Consider the following 22,378-nt stretch of genomic DNA (forward strand, 5'->3'; position numbering starts at 1 on the left):
AAAATACCCAGCGCTTTGAAGGCCTCTCCACCACTGCCTGTCTGTCTCCACAGGCCCAATTCCCAGCAACAGATAAACACACATATACACAACACAGATACATGGTCTTTATGCATTGTGTAATGTGGTTATTTAGGCATGGATTTAAACAAAGGCACACATATGCATCTACAGATATTGAAGGATGCAGATTTACATATACCCTGTGCGTACATGGGCCCAAGAAAAGTCATTCACAGAAACCTCGGACAGACCCAGGCTCTTGGTGGGCGTTTGTCTGACGGTGTCGGTTGCGATGAACAGTGGCAATTATAGTCACAATAAAGATAATGGAACGATGACTAAAAATAGTAGTTGTAGTAGTTCATGGCGTAGCGGGGCACTGCAGGTCATAGCAGGGTGTAGCAGGGCGCCAAGCAGGACCACGGCGGCAGCTGCAACCATGATTTAGGTGCCATACTAATCCAAGAAAAACTGCAAGGCCAGAAAACATAAGAACTCCGGGGGATAAGCACCCCAGAGCTAAGTTAGTAACAAGCATTTCTGGGGCATGAGTGCACACAGATGGAAAGAGAGAGGAGAGAGGAGCTCAGTGTGTCAAAGGAAGTCCCCAGGCAGTCTAAAACTATAACAGCATAACTAAGAGCTGGTCCAAGGCACACCTGAGCCAGCTCTATAAGGGCTGGTAGATGAATCTGACGACTATGAAGAGAAGTAGAGAAAAGAAGGGGTGCCGTGTCTGAAGCTATACACCCTCCCCCGCCGGTCTAGGCGAACACTGCAACTCCTCAATCCCTAACTAAAAGCTTTATCAGAGAAGAGAGTTTAAAGTTTACTCTTAAATGTGGTGACGGTATCTGCCTCCCGAACCCAGAATGGGAGCTGGTTCCACAGGAGAGGAGACTGATAGCTAAAGGCTCTGGCTCCCATTCTACTTTTAGAGACTCTAGGAACAGGGACTCTACATTCTGGGAGTGCAGTGCTCTAGTGGGACAATAAGGTACTATTAGCTCATTAAGATCTGATGGTGCCTGACCATTAAGAGCTATGTAGGTCAAGAGAAAGATTTTAAATTCAATCCTGGATTTTACAGGAAGCCAATGCAGGGAAGGTATTACAGGAGAAATATGATCTCTTTTCTTAGTTCTTGTCAGTACATGTGCTGCGGCATTCTGGATCAGAGTTCACATTTGGCAGCAATATTGTTTTGCATTTAGCTACAATGTGATGTTTTGCAGTTTGCACTAATTGGGAGAATGTTAATTATGGCGTTATGAGGTAATCATTTGTTTTGTATTTGTTCTTTTGGCCCAGCAGAGCCTGCACAACAGGATGCAAGGTCTGTCATGATTCAACAATTAGACAGCAAGTCCTTTCTTCTTTAGTATCTCAATATTTGGTCTGTATACTGTACTGTATGCTCATGTTACAAGGCAAAATACAGTTATTAACCCTTAAAGTAAAGCATCCTTCGTGTGTTCTGTCATATGGCAATAGCTTGTTTACATTGATTCCAACCAAACAACTAATCAAACCTGATATTGTAAGCTAATAGGATAGGATAATAACATATTACATGCTTTGAATTCCTTATATATGCAGTGTTCTAAGCAGCCTGGATGGAACGCAGCAGCTGATACAACACTAATTATAACCATGAGAGACTTGAGACTTGGATTCTAGATCAAAGACTTAAGACTTGACTTGGACTCTAGCTGAAAGACTTGTGAGCACCTTTGGGCCCTGCACTTCCTGACATTATCACACTACTGGCATTGGCAGAAGTCTGCGGTTTCCAAGTGCCATTCTAGTTATCTATACTACTGAGTAATTTTCTATAGAATGGCATCTTATTGAGATTATCATATATTTTGAATAATTCCTATAATCAAGAACAGTAAATAAAATATTGTAAATGTTAAAAATCTCTCCAGACAAAAATGTCATTATTGGATGATTTTCAAACCCTTGTTTTAACATCCAATGCCAATGCATGCTTTCTACAATATCTGCACATCGTAACAATAGTTGAGGTTATGGAAAGCTCATGGGTAAAGTCAATAAAAAGGCAAAAGTTAATTGCAGGTCTGTGACAGGGCACAAACTGATACATGCTCTTCAAAACCCTCTGTAGAGTTCTCTTTTAATATATAATAGTACCCCTGTAAAAGTTTGATGTTCATTTGGACTGACGTTAAACTTGGCATGATGAAGGATGTTGAATGCTTGCTGGGATGGCTCACTTCCACTGGCAATTAGACAGCATGGCACACACACACACACACACACACACACACACACACACACACACACACACACACACACACACACACACACACACACACACACACACACACACCTCGACCAACCTGTTGCATAACCCAAGGCACCAGCACAGCCAGCAACACTGTACAAACTCTCATCCAGCATGTGAGCAGCCGCACCATAGCCCAGCACCAAACAACCTCCTCCCCCTCCTCCTGCACTCCTGTTAAGACTATCATCTTACACAGGACTTGTGCCGTTGCTGTAAACAATACAGTGCTGGAGGAACTTGTTATTCTTTTAACTCTCTCACTCAATTGCTGTCTTTCCCTCCCTTTTGTTACACAATGCTGCTTGGCCACAGTGGCTGAGCAGTTCAAATGGCAGCAGCGTCCAGGTCTTGCGTAAGTGAACAGAGAGCGGGCTCAACAACAACCCTGTGGTGAGGTCCGTCACTCAGGCAAATACCCAGAGGTCTTAAAAGTTTTCAGCTCTCCCTGCAGCTGCCTTCCCTCACTCCATCACAGGAAGAGAGGATTTCAGCTGAATATGGAAGATCCAGATTAAGAATTGGAGACAAAAACAAGTCTGGGCTGCAGTCATCACAGTCGAACGCTGGTACTTAACAGCAATGCAGAATGACAGTTAGTTACCATGCCGTCTATTTGCAGCAACACAGCAATAACACCATGACTGCAATTTCTATTGCTGCCCTGAAAACTACAAAAAATCTAGAACTAGTAGTAGAGAACTACACAATCCATCATAGTGAAAATAACATGAGCTGAATAAAACACAAGGCTAAGAAAGAGTTTTTGCTACTGAAGAGCAGAAGACTCTCAGTTCCACTTTGCCTGGATATGATAGAAATAGTGCAAAATGTGAAAACTAGAATTACCGCCTTGCAGTTGTATGCCTTGCAGGTAACATCCATGTCTGTCCAGACTCATATAATATTTGAACAAATGTAATAAAAGGCATTAAGTTTATTTTTTGGTGAGTTGGAAGTTATCACTACAATGATGTGTGATTCCAGTAAGAAACATGAGGCTTAGGGTTCCACAATGATTGGGATTTATAAAACAGAATCAGGCATACGTGCGGCTTAATGAATCTCAGCAAAAGAATGTGTAAGCACATTTTTGTCTTGTGTACATAGAGTTTTAGTTGTGAATCTATACAGTTTTATGCATTTGGCCCCCAGAAATCTCCAGGGCTTTAACTGGAGATTGTGTTTAGATAATTAAAGGCCTTCAGAGCCTTCTTACTTAAAGAGTCTTCCTAGATTATGACTAGTCTTTTTTTTAAATTTTTTATATTTTCGTATCATACAAAACAGACAAACACAGTTGAACAAGAACAACAACCCTCTTCCACCCCCCACCCCCCACAGTAATAAGGACTCACACATTGCCTAGTCGCTTTCCTCTACTTGTTGTGAAGCTGAGGTCATTAGGACTGATACTTGTGCTGTTGCATTTTTCCATAGGTCTATAGTCGATGACTTGGCTTTGTTAATCCTTGCTATGTCCAGAAAGTACGCCAACCACTGTTTTATACAAAGCGAGTGGGGGAGGGAGCCAGCACTGAGCTATCATTTTCTTGGTTGCGGTTGATCCAGCTAGCCAAATTTTCTTCTGTCTCCCAAGTAGGTGTAATTTAGAGTCATCATTAAGTAACAAAACAATCGGGTCAGCAGGAATTCAACATCCTATTACATCAGATATTAATGATGTTGTTTTATTCCAAAACTCATGCACCTGCTCACACTCCCTGATCATGTGCAAGAAAGTTCCAGTTTGTTCAGGTTGGCAGAACGTGCAATAGGGAGTAGGAATGGCTTTAGAGACGTATCTTTTCTGAGGAGTCCAATATGTCCTATGGCATATGTTGAAGTGGATCTGCTGGTGATTTGGGTTCTTGGAACAGTGGGAAATGTCCCAAACTGTCTCCCAATTTATCGCGTTCCCCTCCGGTCTCAGCTCTCGCTCCCATTTCTTTAGTATTGGGAGTTCTCCTACAGATACTTGCATCAGTTTAGCATAAATCCTGGACACTAATCCTCTCACCGGAGAATCAACAAGCCATTTAATGATTGGGTGCATCTCAAGACTGTTCCCCCATGGTACTCCGTAATATTTTAGGGCTGATCTTAAGCGAAGATAAAGGAAGAAGGATGCCCTAGGGACCTCAAAGCCAGCTCTCAGGTTTTCAAAACTTAACATACCTTCATCATTGAATAGTTGGTATAAATACCTCTGTCACTCCACTGGTTATAAACAAAAGGTTTGTTACCAGACATTAAGTGTCTGTTGTGCCAAATTGGGGTGTTCAAATGCCACTTATTGGTGTAGCGTAGTTGCTCCTCGACCTGTTTAAAGTTGGTCAATGTGTTGGTGATAATATGGCCATAGGCTAGCATACATATTTTTGGACACACACCTGTAAAGGCAAGGTCTTGCAGTCTTAGACTTCCAGTGAGGTTTTGCTCTATTTCTCTTCATCGGACCGTAGATGAGGGGTCCATCCACACTCTGAGGGCCCGTAGTTGAAAAGCTCTGTGGTACACTTTAAGGTTGGGGAGGGCCAGGCCTCCCGTGTTTGTGGTATGTTGCAGGGTAGAGTATTTTAGCCTAGGTTGTTTATTATTCCAAATATACTGCCGAATTACGGTATCAACTTTCTTCCAGAAATGTATTGGTGGGGGTAAGGGGATCATTGTACTTAAGAAATTCACACGAGGAACTATGTTCATTTTAACGACAGCAATCCTGGACCGTAGCAATGCCGGCAGCGCAGACTAATTGGCCAGATCTCTTTGAACACTACTTAGTATAGTTTCACATTTGCCCTGGACAACTTGCTGTAGCGATGCGTGAATGGTGATGCCCAAATATGTAATTTTGCTTTTGGGTTGGTATTGTATCACTAATAGCTGATGTCACCTGTCCGTTGTTCAACAGAAGATTAGATTTATTCCAGTTGATTTTATAGCTGGAGATTGAGCCAAATTCGTTAAAGATCTTAAGAATTTTTGGGAGTCCTCAAGGTCAGAGATGTACAGCAAAACATCATCTGCAAATAACGATATTGAGTTGTTATTGGATTTAATCTGGACATTACATATTTTATTTTGCCTTATGGCTTGGGCTAACAGTTCAAGAGAGATCGCAAATAGCATGGGAGATAGCGGGCATCCCTGTCGTGAGCCCCGTGTGACCGGGAATGGCTGTGAGTGGAGGCCATTGGTTGAGATTATGGCTGTGGGATTCGCATATAAAGTACGTACCATGTCAATGAATTTGGCTCCCAAACCAAGCCTCTGCATTACTTACTACAAGTAATTCCACTCTAAGCGGTCAAAAGCCTTTTCCGCATCCAGTGATAAAACTGTTGCTGTTGTTGGAAGGTTTTTGGCTTCTTCTATTACATGGAATAATCTGTGTATATTGTCTGCAGCGTGATGCTTTGGTATAAACCCTGATTGGTCAGGGTGGACTAGCTTCTCAATAAAGCGTTCTAGGTGTAGTGCCAAGACTTTGGAATATAGCTTAATATCCGTCTCAATGAGGCTGATGGGCCTGTAGTTTGAGCACTCCGTGGGATCTTTGCCCTTTTTGTGTATGACCGAAATTAGTGCAGTGTTGGTTTGTTAATTAAAGGTGCCCCTCTCTATGGCCGAGGTTAAAGTTTGTAAGATGGTAGGTCCTAGTATGTCAAAGTATTGTAGCAGAAGTTCTGATGGAATTCCGTCCAACCCCTGTGTTTTCCCTTTCTTGGCTGTTTTTAACGCTAATTTAAGCCCTGTCCCCAGCTGAGAGTCACCTATTCTCGGATAACTGAACCACCAGCTACCGCTGACCTGAAGGAGCACCATGCAGGGCACCAGAGGCGGTGTTGAGGAACTCTGTTGCGGCTCAACACATCAACTAAATGCTGCTGATACGACAGAGGTCTGTAGCGGCTTAAACAACTAGCAATCGCCGCTCTATAGCACGGAGCTCCTCTTCAACGTTTGTTTTTACCGCTAGTTACTAAAGGTATGCTACATTCAAGAGACCATGGGATGTTACTGTACGTTACTCAGCAACAGTTGAAAATACAGGCAAGGTTGCGCAATAACATTAAAATGATTTGAACTTATAGCGAGGAACGAGAATTGAATTTGCTACCTGTATGTGTGAAAACAGATTTATCTCACGCATCCGTTTTTTTGTTGTTGAATATATAGCCCCTTGTGTGTGTCTGTGTGTGTGCGTATGAGTCAAAATAAAATAAAGTTAAAACTTGTTTAGAACAATTTCTTTGTCATCTGCAGATTGATTTTAAGTAGGGGGAGAAAAAAAACGATTTAAATCTTAAATCGGATTTGTTTTTGAAAAAGGGGATTTTATTTTTAGGCCATATCGCCCAGCCCTAGATGTATATCAGGTTTTGCAGACAACACAAGACTTATTAAAGTTAACATGATGTATCTAAGCTCAAGTTTAACTGCTATAGAAAATGAATACAGAATGCATGTCACAGTTTCTAACACTGTACAGTATATTCACTTTGAGGGATCAGTATGAGTATTTACTGTCTGTAGCCCTGTATAGCCCAATAGCTGAGCCATGCTTTAACTCTGGCAGGGTTGGGGGCTCAACTCCAACTGGGATCATCACTTATGCTTGAAATACAGATCTTCAAACTGCAAAAAACTGTCCTCTAACAGTGGTTACAGTCTGCAGCTTATTCGTACCTCTACAGACAGAAACACTGTATGAGTAGGGTATGTATGGATTTATCTAACTCTGGGGGATACGGTGAATAAGCTAAAGTCCAAATAAGTCGGCGTGTTCCTTTAAAAAAGCGGATGTTGAGGAGACTGTGGAAGAAAGGAATCCTCTTTTCCCCCCATCAAGTTGTTTTAATGTTATTTGTCCACGTCTTAAATGTCTACAACTGAACTGTCAACACTGTGATGAGGATGACCAGCGCAGGACCACGGAGTGAGCTGGTCGTGTGAACGGAGGGGAGCAGCGGAGCCAAAGGACTACAGGTAGGCCCATCAATTTTCACTGTGGCCTGGCAAGCCGAGTGTTTAGCTCTGATTCATATGCACGGGCAGCCTAAACCAGAGATGTTCACAAGTCATTTTTTGGAAGTCCAAGTCGAGTCTCAAGTCTTTGAGCTTGAGTCCAAGGTAAGTCTCAAGTCTTTGAGGGGCAAGTTCAAGTCAAGTCTCAAGTCTATTGCCACGAGTCCAAGTCAAGTTTCAAGTCTCTGGCCATCTGATCTGTCCCTAACACTGTATTGTTAAATCTTATGAATTCAAAGCATGTCATGTAGCTACCATCCATACAGTACAGTATCAAAATCAGTTGTAGGATAACTTTATGGGGTCTTCTTAACACATCCCTCCAGCCCTCGAACTTGGTGAAATATTAACCAAAGTCTGTCACATCACATGGATACAACTATAAAGATACAATTTGCCTATTTGCATTAGCACAACACTTTGCGATGGTTAGCTTGTTACCTGTGACGATATATGCTAAATGTAAAATCTCTCAAAAAAATGTCTAATGTCAAAGTGGAAATCAAGAGAATAGTGGCAGCGCCACACCAGTTACAGAACAACATGCATCTCAGTGTCAGTCCAAATTACACACAATAAGCAGTTTGAACTCACTGATGTAATTCCATTCATTTTCTAAGTGTTAGTACGCTCAGAGAAACTGAGTCCAGCGCAAGGGAGATGAGACTCAGAGGAGGAGAGGTTAGTGAGGCCAGGGTCTCCACGGCAGATGACCACTGCACCAAACATGGATTATATAATGAAATAGTAAATAGGCCTACTGTAACATAAATGTGTGCAGAATTAAGACAGTCAAGATGGCCAAGTGTTTGGTGAACTGGGTAAACCTTGTTCACTTAATAGCCTACAAATCATCCACGGGATCAATTACGCATCACATGAGTTTGCCCATCCAACACACCGTTTGTTCCTGGGGAGATGGATCCGTGCGTCCTGCCTCCTGTGCGCCATGGATATCTGAGCCTCAGCAACTACTAACTATAAAGATACAATTTGCCTGTTCCCAGCATTAGCACAACAGTTTGCGATGGTTAGCTTGTTACCTGTGACGATATATGCTAAATGTAACGTCTCTTTTCACATTAGCAAGTGACTGATCTGGGTGCGTTTTGAGATGCCTGATGAAGTTCGACGTTGTTGATCCGGCATAATTTATCTTGGTGCAACACACTGGCTCATATCACCTTGCATGTAGCTGTTCGCACAAGTTATTGAAACCCAAAACTAATGACAAAGCCACAACTCCGAGAGGACTTGGTGTCACCATCCTCAATGCATTTTTTGATATGTGAGTGTGCGCACATAAGGCATAGCGCATGCGTTATGTTGCACATTATGGAAAAGGGCGGGGGACATGCAGCTCGTCATACGTTTCCTCAACGTATATGCGCCAATAAAAGAAATACATGAATAAATTTAGATTAAAAAAGCAATAATTGCATGAAAACAGGTTATTGATGAGTCACGAAGCTCGAGTCCGAGTCAAGTCTGAAGTCATTTGGGTCGAGTCGCAACTCAAGTCTGAAGTCAGCTGTATGTGCGACTTAAGTGCAACTTGAGTCCGAGTCTCAGACTCGAGTCCCCATCTCTGGCCTAAACTCTGGAAGCCCTTAGACATAACTATACAGTAGTATTACGTTTTCCTAGGGTTGTGGTTATGCTGGGAAAAACAAATAGGGGAAGGTCTGCAAGACAAACACTTTTTCCCACTTGATCTGATGTAGGTTTCTGTATGATGACGTTGCTTCAATACAGTACAGTACCGTATAGTACAGTAACTATACAAAGTAACTATATAAAGTACAGTGGTTGGCACAGTCCCATGTTTGGAGAAACACACAGGAAGCTAAGCAATGTATGCTGTGGTCGCCACGTTAGGTCGGATCCAAAAAAGTTGGTTATTGTGTGACTTTTGTTCTAACTAACCGATCGAGGCAGTGTTAGCCCCCTGTTCTGCGAGGTAAAATTACTGTTTTTGTCAAAGGACTAGTGGCTTTGAATAGAGCGATATGTATCGCTGTGGACCGGGGTACCAACAAAATGTTTTTAGCCACCTAAAAAAGGACCACCTAAAGAGGTAGTTTAAAGTGTAACTACCGTTTTTTTCAACCTGGACCCTATTTTCCTATGTTTTTGTGACTAAGTGACTGATGGGAACAACAATCTTTGACACTGGTCCAGTATTAAGCAAGATCGCTGCCGTCAGCAGGGGTGAAACAATCTACAATGTAAGTTAATATGGCAATTGTGAAGCTTGTATTTAACTTCACTGAAATGAAAATATGTTGGCTCTATACATGCTAAAAGTATTGTTTTTTTTAAATGGAGTCTGGTGGGTTTAGCGCTAGCGACGTCAGAACTGTTTCTAGTTAGACAGATAGGTCTTTACGCAACACTAAATTGTACTGTATTGTAGTGTGTGATGTATATTCGTGTAGTCTGTCGGTGTCTGATGTAAGGACTATTTGTTTGTGTCATATGTCTGATGTCATAAAGTGCCTTGCGATTGTGCCGCAAACCTAACTGCCCCATGGGGACAATAAAGTTATCTACTACTACTACTATGTAACTTTTAGCTGCAGCTGTAGTTCCAATGAGACAATCTGTAGGGGGACCGAAGCGCGCAAGTAGCGCAAGCTGTAGTTCCAATGAGACAACCTGTAGGGGGACCGAAAAAGGGAAAAGTTACATAGTGTTGCTTTAAAGAGGTTTTAAAAAGCCCTATCTCTGTATGGATCCTTTCCATAATGTTGTCAGACACTTAGAATAATAATCTGAGCCTTTCAGTGGCAAAATAAAGCACTTTTAGTAGATAATAACAGACACTGACCTGATTTGCCCCATATGGTTACAATGCCCCCCGGTCTATGGGTCTCATCTGAATTGCTGAAAATTAATGTGTTCAGCTTAGTAATGCACTTTTCACTGGTCTTTTCAAAAAGCAGAAACAGGCTACTACTTATCCTGAATCCTGCTGTTAGAATCACAATAAATGAGAGCACCTCACTTTAGTTTTATCTTAAATACAGTGCCTTCTCTTCTAATTTTAAATTGAAATTATTGAATGTAAAGCTCTAAATGGGTCAGGACCAGCGCACATTGCAGATACCCTGTAGTTTTATGTGCAACATTCTTATTTCAGAGATTATTTATTTCAGGTTTGTTAGATGTTTAGAACATACAGTGTTTGGCTATTTTTACAAGCCTCCCTTCACATGTCAACAGTCGTCACACTACTGGGTTTATTTAGAGAGGTGCAGGGGAGATTAGCCAGGGGTTCGCACCATCCATCACACACTCACATCACAAGACTCAACCCCAAGTGACTAACACATGGCCATAACAACACTTTCATGAACCACACACCTTTGATTTTCGCTCATTCCACACAGTCTTTCACAAATACACAGAACACCAGAAGAGAACCAGCATGGCCCACTAGTCTCTCATAGAGAGCCTTCATCAAGACCAAAGTTTTGAAGAATCAAGCACAGATTTTTCCCCCTATCATTTTTGCCGTTATACCTAAAATACACTCCATGGGGTGATATTATAAATAACCATTCACATTTTATCTCTGGGTTCTTTATTAATAAAATAATGATTTCAGTCAGCTAGAAGTCCAAAGGGAAGCTAACAATTGCAGGGGCTTCAACGATCGAGGAAAGAGTGGTTATTGTTGCTAGCTTGTTGGTAAAACCATTTCCACAATAGATATGTGAAAGACATTTCCTTTGAAATTATTATAAAAAGATACCAGGAGATGTCATAGTACCCACCTATGCAGGGAGTGCTTGCTATTTAGCCAGGAGTTTGACATGGGTCTGATATGAAATAGAGTGACTTGGCTGAGAGTTGAACCCAGACCAATCATAGCTTGCTGTCTTTCATGACTTGATCACATAGATGATTGGAAAGGAGGTGCCACCTTCACTATTCCACCTAAAATTGCCAACATCATTCCTCTTCTTTACAGTTGTGTATGGCAGAGCTCTCTGTGCTATTAGTCAGCACCATAGAGGATGTAGTATGAGTTATATTTGGGGGTTGCCTGGTGGCTTAAGGGTTAAGGTGCCACCAATGAGCATAGTAGCTTTGAGGAGGCTCTGGGGAACAATCATATCAAATGGTCGAAAGCAAACTAGTTTACAGAAAAAACTATGAAATTTACAGTAAAATTTATCTACTGATGAAAACCATTTCATATGGTTAAAATAACCTAAAATACTATACCATATTATTGCGATTAAAAACATATATTGCAATTTACCTTTTTCCAACTTCAAAGTATCTTCCCAAAGGAAAACTGTGTCAACATGTAAACAGCAAAAAGTGGCTTGTTTGGTGCATATTAATCCATGTAGCTCCATGTAGCTCTCTCAGTCTCTGCTCCTATCGCTAGCAGATGGGTCCCTCCTTGTTTAGTCAGCCAGACAATTTTGAGCTGTAGCTTTAGAGACCGTGGGATTTCCCAAACTGAATAAATTCCGCTCGCACATATAAACACAAAACTGCTTTGCTAGCTCCATCGTGTTGTAACTAAGACATCTGCTGAAAAAATAATTTTATTCATTAGCATGATTGCCGTGAATAAGGAGTAACTTAGTATTTGAAGTAATGGAGGAAGTGTGCATTTAGTTTCAATGCTTATTTGTGTTTCCACAACAATGTTAGTGAGTAAATCTACTGAAATGGCCACCATAACAGAGGAGTGTGATGCGTAAGATGAGAATGCAGAGGTTAAGTCACATATGTCATGGCTGTAAAAAAACAATGGGCATATATACGTCTTTGCCAAGTGCAAACCAGTACAGAAGGCATCAATAAAGTGTTGGGGAGGGTCATCCCTTTTTCCCATCTCATTTAGGAAGGGTCAGGTCTGTTTTGGCTAAAGATCCCAAAACTCCTCCGGTGGCCCCTGAGATAAATAACGAACAGTCCCTAACACCTTAGCAACAGGTCCTAAAAAAGTGAGTCATTATCAAAAAGAGTCACTGATTGGAAGAAAAAAATAGGTGGAGGTTCTCTCCACCTCCACCTCCACCTCAGGATATTTAAAGCAGTGGGCACACACTGCGTCTCTGCACTGATGCAGGATTTGTGTTGTAGTGTGTGTGTGTGTGTGTGTGTGTGTGTGTGTGTGTGTGTGTTTCTACGACACTTCCGAAAAAAGCAGTTTAAATCAAATACCACCTATCATTAAAGACAAACATTGGCTTTATCAGGATGTTTCACACTATTACGCTCCTGATCTCTGCACACCACAGGAACAACAACTTTTACATCTTCTGCAGAGGTCATGAGCAGCATCAATCAGTGTGTGTGATAAAGTCAACAATATCTGCTGGAGCATGAAGGACACTGAGGAAAACGTGCCGCCCAATACCTGCTGCACAAAACCAAAACATCATGTCACTGTAAATGTGGAGTTGGCTATTTTTCTGTCATGGACGGAGTCATGCTCCTTTAAGGTACCATTGCATTTGTACCTGTATTCAGCTAAGCTAAAGTACTAAAGAACACATACCTCCTGTAGTTCTTAATATAATTTATGTGTGGTTATTACTTATTCCAAAGTAAGGAATAAGTAAAGTAGGTGAGCTCTTTAAAGAAGGGATCCTAATTATGGAGTCAGGATTATGTAATATCTCGCTAGCGTGATAAAACATACTCATGAGAAAATTATATAATTTCACATGCACAAATATTACTCTTCTCGCAACAATACAACCATCTAGAGTTGTACAGACAGCTTTGAGTGTGAAACAAAACAGGAGGGAAAGAATGGCACCTGCGTGTATAAAACTAAGCACCACATACAAAGAGCAGCCACCACGCACCCGCAAGTGAAAACCAAGGGAGGCCCTGGCCCTGCTATGATTGGTCACTTTCAAGGCGATCTCACCCACAGACTTCCTTAGTTTACCTTGATTGACAGCTATCATTCAGGAAGCCCGGACTTGGTGTCCCGGCCGAAGAACTGTTTTTCTGTCTTTGTTAACGATGCAGACAGCACCGTAAATAAAGGAATGTGTGAAGAAGAAGTGTCTCTCATCTCTTCTGTTGATGGGATATGTGTGATGCTTTTGAAATGTCCCTAAATCCATGCAGATGTAACCTTATCTCTAACATGAGCGCTACCCTTAGTTAACGTGCTATTGTTTAGCCAGGCCAGCCAGCCAGCTACTCTAATATAATTGGCTGATGCAGACAAATGTTAAATAAAATAAATGCAACAGTAATTGTTTTAAAGGGGAAATATTACTGTATATAGCATTTTCAGGTATATACTTGTATTTTGTGTTTGTACAAGGACATGTTTACATGCTTTAATGTTCAAAAAACACCCTTTTTCATATGCCCATATGCTTCTGTATTCACCCACTGTCTGAGACACTCTTTTGGAGCGCCTGTCTCTTTAAGCCCCCCCGTCCCGAAACAATCTGATATCTGAACGTTTTAGCTCACTGGGATTTCTCTAAAATACATTAATCTAATTCTTTTAAAGGTTTGGGCCATGTTTAACGTGAAAATCTGACATTATAACATTGTAGATGTGACAGAAAATACGGAACAGCATAATATGGCCACTTTAAATGCAATGGGGCTTATGGAACATTTATGCACTGTGTCTGGGAGTGTGACAAAATTAAAACATTCTGGAGGGAGGTGATCAATAAAACCATGTTCATCTTGTCTGTGAATATTCCACTTGACCTCAAGATGATATTGCTCCACCTGTATCCAACAAATCTGAATCTGAAAAAAAAATCAAACGCACATAGAAAGCTCTCAACCCACTTCCGCAGCATAATTTAATGATTTAATTTGATATAAATATGATATGGTAATGACATGGATATGATAAAAAAACATTTCATTAAAGTTAGGGAAATGTGGTTATTCTCCAATAATAAAAATGTCAACTACTAGAATGAGACGGAATGTGAAGCTTTGATGCTGAACGTGAACATTTATAACATTTTTAACTAACAATCCAACCTTCACATCCTTACTTTACAATGCACTATATAATATGAACATCACTACTTCCTGCATGGACACTGAAAGTTCCAACTGAGCATAATCACTGTTTTGCAGTTCAGTATAAAAATATTCTTTGCATCATTCAATAATAACCAAATCTTATATTGCCGATGCAGCCTGAACACAAGCCCTCAGTTGTCTCAGTCAGACTCCATAGTAGGCTGCATGAGACTAAAGGACTGTTTTGTGAATGCGAGCTCACAGGCTGCTGTGGAGGAACCTGGAACTCTATAGCCCTCCAGAGACATACAATCAGCTGGAGGGCACACAGGCCACAACACAAAGACATTCTGTCCACTCAGCTCAATTATAGCCCACAAACAGGGAAGCACTGTGTCAACCTGCTCATATTATAGAGCGCAACTTAGTTCTGGGGAGCTTATTTCCCGGAGTCCTTGCGTTTTCTCGCCTCGCAGTTTTCCTTGGATTAGTGTGGCACCTAAATCATGGTTGCAGCTGCCGCCGTGGTCCTGCTCGGCGCCCTGCTACACCCTGCAGTGCCCTGCTACACCATGAACTACTACAACTACTATTTTTAGTCATAGTTCTATTATCTTTATTATGACTATAACTGCCACTGTTCATCGTACCCCCAACCGGCACCGTCAGACAGCCGCCCACCAAGAGCCCAGCCCGGTCTCATGGAAGTTTGTGTAAATGTGACGTTATTTGATACGTGTTCACGGAGACGTTTTTGTCGTTTTTTACGTGGTGGAACAAAATGTGAACTAATGTATTTCAATGGGAAACATATTTCGTGGCCACAGCACGAAATTGTAGGGAGTAATATAAAAAGCCGAAAATCCGGGTAGGGAGGTTGGCCGGGGTGGTGGATGGGTCAAACAACACAGGACTTTCACCCGGGCGAGCGGGGATCGCGTCCCGTTTGCGGCGCTTTGTTTCCCGGGGATGGCGTCCCTGCGTGTAGCGTTTTGTCCCGTGTGTTACTGTGGCGCTTCTCCCGGCGTTTAAGGCGCCCTTTCTCCAACGTTTAAGGCGCCCTTTCCCCGGCGTTTAAGGCACCCTCTCTCCGGCGTTTAAGGCACCCTTTCCCCGTAAGTTTTTTCCTAAACCCAACCTCCGCCATATTGTGGGGCGTCCCCAGCGGGCCGCCTTGTGGGCCGCCTTGCGGGCCGCCTCGCGGGCCGCCTCGCGGGCCGTCTCGTGGGCGCCTCCCGGCTTATGGAGCGTCCTTTTCGGCCGCCTCCCAGCGGGTCCCCAGCGGGCCGCCTCGCGGGCACCTCCCGGCTTATGGAGCAACCTTTTCGGCCGCCTCCCGGCGTCCTTTCCCCGAGTAAATAATGTGACATTTACACGTAAAAAATAACGTGACAGTTACACGTAAAAAACGAGAAAAACGTCTCCGTGAACACGTATCAATAGATTAAGAATAACGTGGACATTTACACGAACTGCCGTGAGACCGGGTTGAAGAGCCTGGGTCTGTCCGAGGTTTCTCTCTAAAAGGAAGTTTTTCCTCACCACTGTTGCACTAAATGCTTGTGCTCACGCTAGTTAGCGGTAGCTAAATCAGACAGATCTGTTAATCGTGCGTTTTTTTGTCAAACACTAATTAGGATTAGCTACAGTGTAGTATAACCTTAAGTTAAAGCTTTAGTGCGTAACTTTTTGATATTAGTGATTGTCTGTTACAGTCAAGCTATTTCCAAATGAGTTGCTACAAAGCTAATTAAGACTATCACCTTGACACAACTCTCTCTGGATTTCTCAGTATGGCTATGTTCAGAAGATTGTGTCATCCGGCGAATTTGGAGTAGGAGGTTATGGATGTCTCCCCCTCTGCGGGAAAGTAGCACCTTCTCATTTCCCACATATTTTTAGGGACATCCCTAAAATATCCTACTCCAAAGGGAGACATATTGGATCTACACTCTACATATGCTAAAACCAGGAGGACTAAATGAGTACTTTGAGATTGTACTAACACACCTTTGATCCTGGCATGGTATTTATATTGATATTGATGATATCTTTATTGAAAATTGTCTTTCAGGTTTGAGTTATAAGAGGCACACTCACTCGTAACCTGCCAATAGAGACATAAGAAATGAGTGCACAGTCCACAAAAAGTGGCTGCCTCAATTGTTGGCATTGTCTTTTATTTCACCAAATTGTAAGTATTTTGTAAGTTTGACACTTAGGTTGTCTGTAGTACAGCAGTGAAGCCAGTGTTTTTGTCATCCTAACAAGCCCTATTCTTAACTGCTGTTTTTGATCTATTTCGTAAACGTGTCACAATTTATTTATGTCACCTTTTGAGAAAATGTGTAGCCATCTTAAATTGTTGTGTGAGGAATATGAATTGTATTTATGAGAGTCACATCCGCTTGAGTCTGTTGGTTTTAAACAACTGCATGCATCATCTGTAAAGTGCAACACTGAGCTCATTATCTTGTCATCTTAATTGCCCAGTCTGGACAGTATTAATATGTACATCTATGTCTGAACAGTAACTCTATGTATGTTTATTTTTCACATATCACATGACCTCTGACCATGTGATGTGATGACAACAGATAAGGTTCATGCAATCAAATACACCCGAGGAAGGCCAGATTGTGGGCCGAAACGAATTGTGCCTAATTTACTTAAGAACTTTGAAACAAAATGTGTCTTCTGGCTGTGGCAACAACAACACACCTTCAACGTTCTGTGTGTGTGTCATAGCAGTTTACTGCGGCGCCGCTATGACGACCAGCCAGGCTGAGGCGGTACTAAAATCTGCAATGGAAAACGGACGCACAGTGCGTCGAGTCGAGGTGAGTCGAGCAGGTACCATGCAATGGAAAAACGCCATAATTCAGCTATATATCATTTTTATACTGTGAATTACTTTTAGAGCAACTTTTATAATGAAAAAATGGCCTGGAACATGTATGTATAGAATGAATTGAAAGACATTTTAACATATTTAAAACATGTATTGATTGACTTGAATTTACTCTAAATTGGAGGAGGGGTCATGTCTGGCGAGGATGCGTAGATGTGGCAGCGTACTTATTATCAACGATGTACACTGGCGGCGGTGTAGTGTATCCACACATAGATGTCACACGACAGTAGGTCAAGTAGGTTATCCGTGGCACAATCCACTCGCGATAGCCCGTGGGGATATTAAAAAACATCTGAGCTTGCACAGACCTGACGGCTTGCAAGACCAAGATGGCAGATGTACGATTGTGTCTAGCAAGCAGCAGTCTCATAACATAGCGGATGACATCGGTAACATCTATGCTGCACTTACAAAGATCTCCGGCGACATACAGTAGAAAGCCTGGCAGAAATTTGCCACACGACTGCTTTGGTGGAAAGAAAATTCTACCTTAATCAGCAGAATAAATGAGGTTGAGAAGCGGGTGAAATATCTGTAATCAGCCAAGAAGTAAAGGCAAGCTAATCCACAAGCTAGCAAGAAAAAGATAGAGCTGCTATGGGAGAAAATAGATGACATGGAGAATCGTTCGAGACGCAATGATGTTCGTTTTGTGGGCATTTTCCGAGGGCAAAGAACTCTGAGCTTTCCCAATGTGGTGTCACTCTCTTACACATATTTCAGGCCATTTGACTCCCTGTGGTCTTGACATGGAGAATAATACAGATGTTTGTACAGGCGAACCTGCTTGGCCAGGCTTCCCAGCTGACCATGTTGAAATAGAATGTGCAGTGCGCAAAAAGTTACACGCATTCAGGGGTGTCAACTTGGAGAACCTTCGCGCTGGACACGAAAGACATGGTGATGTCATTTTCTAGCTCGCACACCTCGTGCCAGGAACACTACAGCGACGATAAACCTACATGCGTATGAACGTAAAAACAATGTGAAGAGCATCTGGACAAGCGGGACGGGCATCCGCTCATTGTCTTCTGCACATGTGCCGCGTGATCGGTCTAGTACAATGTGGCCACAACAGTGTCACAGACACAAACAATACACACCATTGCATGTTGTGCAGGCAGCTGCAGCCCACACGTTAGCGAGTGTGCAGTTTTCACATACTGTTACACTGGTGCATGGCCACGAAGAGTGCTATGGCCGAAGTAAGCTGCGAGTGAATTGATAAGGGGACCCCTGTTAACTGTGTAACCTTGCAACTTTATAACACAACAATTAATAACCCACAACTAACTCTTTAACAGGGTAAAACACCTTGGCAGACAACAATTTGCGACATAAACAATTTGCAATTGTACGTTTTTTTTTTTAATTTACACCGCTGTACGGCATGCAGGGTAACGTTATAGCTGCTAGCTAGCCAGGTAGCATAACAGTCTGTTAACAAGTGGAAGAGGCTATGTCGTCACTGCACATTCAAGAACAGAAAAGAGAGATAGATGGTTAAAAGAGATACACCAGAAAAATGTGTGCTCAAGACAGGAGCCGTCCGCTGTTCAGAAGTTTTTTGTTTGTAAAAAAAACCACATAATTTAGCCACTGATGTTGCTAATGTCGTGCTAAAGTTACCGTGTCACCATAAGCAAGCGGTGGAGCAGCATTACGAGCACAATAACAGTCCACCTGTGGTCCCGCTACAGACAGTCAAGAAAGAGAAATGATTAAAACACTGGATTTAAGATATGTCTTTTGTTAGCCCTTTATCATAGACACTCCAAGCACTTGGGGTGTCTACCACCACCAATATGTAGCACCCACCTGGGTGATGCACAGCAGCCTTACGGCACCAGACACTCAACACATATCAGCTCGGTAGAGAGGGGGGTGGAGGAGGAGGGGGGGACATGTTTTTAGTGGTGGGGGAAACCGGAGCACCCGGACACATGGGGAGAAAACTCCAACAGGGTTCGTATAAAAATACTTTACATTCTGTAAATGTTTCATGCATTCTAATTTCCTTCACATATTGTATAATGTGGAGCCAAGCAAACCCTTTCGTAATCAAAGCTTTCAGTAAACATGATCACATTAAAATGTTTTTTTAGAATACGCCATTATAAACCTATATAAAGGCCCAGTCATGCAAAATAAAGAAAAAAATGTGATATACCGTGAAACTGCCAGAATATTAGAAAATACAGTGACACAAAGTTTTGGTCATAGTGTGTTTGGTCTAGAGTATGAAATTAGCAGTAACGTTATAGCTGTGAAAGTAACAGTGCAGAGGGTGTACAGTTTATCTGTTGGTGAATAAATGCTATAACTCCTCAAGACCCAAGCCAAGTTCCTGTGTCTTGCTTGCTACCTATTGGTTAAAGTGAAGTGGGTTAGCCGGCACGGAGCTAGTGGACAACTTTAGCGTTTATCGGTGTTTCAAGCCCCCAATGTCTCTTTCCAGGCAGAGCTGCCTGGAAGGCACTAGGATTAGGCAAGGGTTAGGTGCCTTGACGTCAACAGTCGCAGCGCTGCCTGGAAGGAGACGTTGGGGGCTTAAAACACCATCGAGCAACTTTAGCACAGGCTGACTAACTTAAGGTGGGCTGGCTTTAAGGTGGACCAGCTATTTTCATTTTAGTGACAAGCTGCTCCTTCAAGTTTTGCTTTAGTGATCTCTCCCTCGCTGCAACTGACAACCAATAAGCTTTCTGTAAGTAATTGTGCGCTGACCACCATCACCAACATGCAAATAAGCGTATGACGTTATTTGCACCTAAGCGCTCTGAAAACCCAAATACTAGGTCAGCCACTAAAAAATATATTGACTTTTACTCAGATTTAGCAAGGGTCAAGCTTAGAAAATGCTGGTTCCTACGTTCCCCATAATGCAACCTATAACATTTTTCACGAGACCCTCCGTGCCTGGTTAACACCCATGTTATTTTAAACTCCACACCCCCAGTTACTGTGATAAATCTCCAAAAAGACCTTAAAAGTTATTAGACACCAACTTAGCGTCTATCTTGCTGGAATTTTCCATGCAGTGAGTGGCAGGCAGGGCATACACACAATGCCTCACAGCTAACTGGGTTTAAAAAAACGACTGTGAGACCTGGGACAGTGTCTCCAACCCTTTCCATATACACCCCCACACCCTCCTCATTCCGCTGCCTAGAATTTCTTTAAGGCTCTCAAGGTCGTTGTGCCCCACGTTGCTACCTCTGAAGATTTCCAGGCTTAACTAAACAAGGCTCATACTCTTTGTGTGTGTGTGTGTGTGTGTGTGTGTGTGTGTGTGTGTGTGTGTGTGTGTGTGTGTGTGTGTGTGTGTGTGTGTGTGTGTGTGTGTGTGTGTGAGAGAGAGCGAGAGAGAGAGAGAGAGAGAGAGAGATATTCACTTTCACAGTGACTCAAACTCGCACATCAAGAGAAAGAGACAAAAAATACAGCATATCAGCTGAAGGGTACACTGCTTGATCTCTCTCCTGTCAGCATCTGTTTCCAGATATAAGGACCTGGCCAGTGTCACCAGTTCAAATGAATGGAAATCAGTTCTGGCCTCTTTCCTCTCTGCGTGTTGACTCAGTATTATTTATACCCTGTGAATGCTTTCCTGACTGCACTTGGCATCAGGCCACATCTATTCATATTTAAGGCATTTACACAAGAGGCAGGGCCAAGGATAACATTAAATGCAAAATACACCTCAGGGCATACAAAATGTCGTGCTAATTTATTTTTGCTTCAGTTCATGTGCTCACATTTCTGATGTGAATGGGAAACCCATATTGAGATTAATGGCTCTACAGTTTCATTTGATATGATTATTTTGTTTCTACAGCCATGCCTTTCTTCTGATTTTTCTTTGATCCACTGAAGGAGGAATTCATCTTCTCCACACGGGAGGTCAAAGGTTAGGGTCAGCTACAGAACATCATCACTGAAGCTGGTGGATTCAGCGCCAGAGCCGTCAGCAGAGAACTAAGCCCACAGCTTCTGCTCAAATGTGGCTTTTTTTCCACAATAATACATTTTAAAAGAAAAGATGGATAAAGAAATCCTCCCCTGCTACCAGTGGAAGAATTTCTGACTAAGTAAATTGAGTTTAGGGGGGGAATGTGTGATTGTGTAATACTGAATGTATCTTTTTTTTTTTTTTTTTTAAAGATAATGGCTCACATGATAACACAAGTGCTCTAAATAAAACACTTTTTAATAAAAAAAAACAAAAAACAACAGAAAAGAATCTGAATGGTCACTCTGGCTGTGACACTATGTAACTGTGTTCTAATCCTACTTTGCCCAACATTAGCTCTTTAATGATTCTTTAAACCCTGCTGTGTGAAGTTTACCCACAGAGGTAGAGAAGTGAGCCAGAGAGAGCAGCAAAACTGCAAGGCCAGTTTGTCCAGTTTATTGCTAAACACCTAAGACGCTGGTGTACTGGGTTTTCACTGCAGACATATGATATGGTGACATTATGACGCAGACTTTCAGATAATTGATGATTGAGGGTTTTTGTTGGGGAACTTGATCAACTCAAGGAGTAAAGTGGTAATAAATGTGCCTTAAAGGATTAGTTCACCAGATTAAAGAAAAGTATTTTCAGAAATAGTGTCCTTATTAAATCCACAGTTTTTACAGGGACATCATTTTAGTAGAAAGTAGTTCCAATAAGTGGTGTAGAGGCAGAAACCTCAGAGATATATAACTCAAAACATGAGTGAACAAAGCCCAAAAAACTATTTGCATAGAGAGACGCCACTAGAGGAGAACCGAGGTTAAAGGCTAAAAGGCTTTTTTCCTCCCAGAGCAACAGATTAATCCAGCCATGGTCAAGGTAAAGGCACTACACACCCTAGCTCTAACTGTTACTGGAGGTCATGGTAAAGTGTACAGATGTAATGATTCATGGAGTCAACATAGCATACAGCACAAGGTTTTAGTATAATGGGATTTTGTTCTGGCTCTGCTGATGGCCGTTCACTCTGCAGTTCTCTTGAGTTAGAGGAGGAATCGTTGTTGAAGTCCAAGAACTCCAGCTCAGCTCTAACTCCCCCATTCCATCTGCACTCATCCAGCCAGGCACGATGGTACGGCTTTTCCCAAACAATCGCAAACACACGTCACCTCGC

At 42.2% G+C, this 22,378-nt stretch overlaps 1 protein-coding gene across 1 annotated transcript in view; it reads right to left on the minus strand.

Moving 5' to 3' along the window:
- Positions 1-22,378, minus strand: part of tgfb2 (transforming growth factor, beta 2) — a 72,499-nt gene that overhangs the window by 48,709 nt on the left and 1,412 nt on the right. The window lies entirely within an intron of this gene.

The sequence above is a fragment of the Perca fluviatilis genome, chromosome 7 (assembly GCF_010015445.1).
Source record: "Perca fluviatilis chromosome 7, GENO_Pfluv_1.0, whole genome shotgun sequence".
Classification (NCBI taxonomy): domain Eukaryota; kingdom Metazoa; phylum Chordata; class Actinopteri; order Perciformes; family Percidae; genus Perca; species Perca fluviatilis.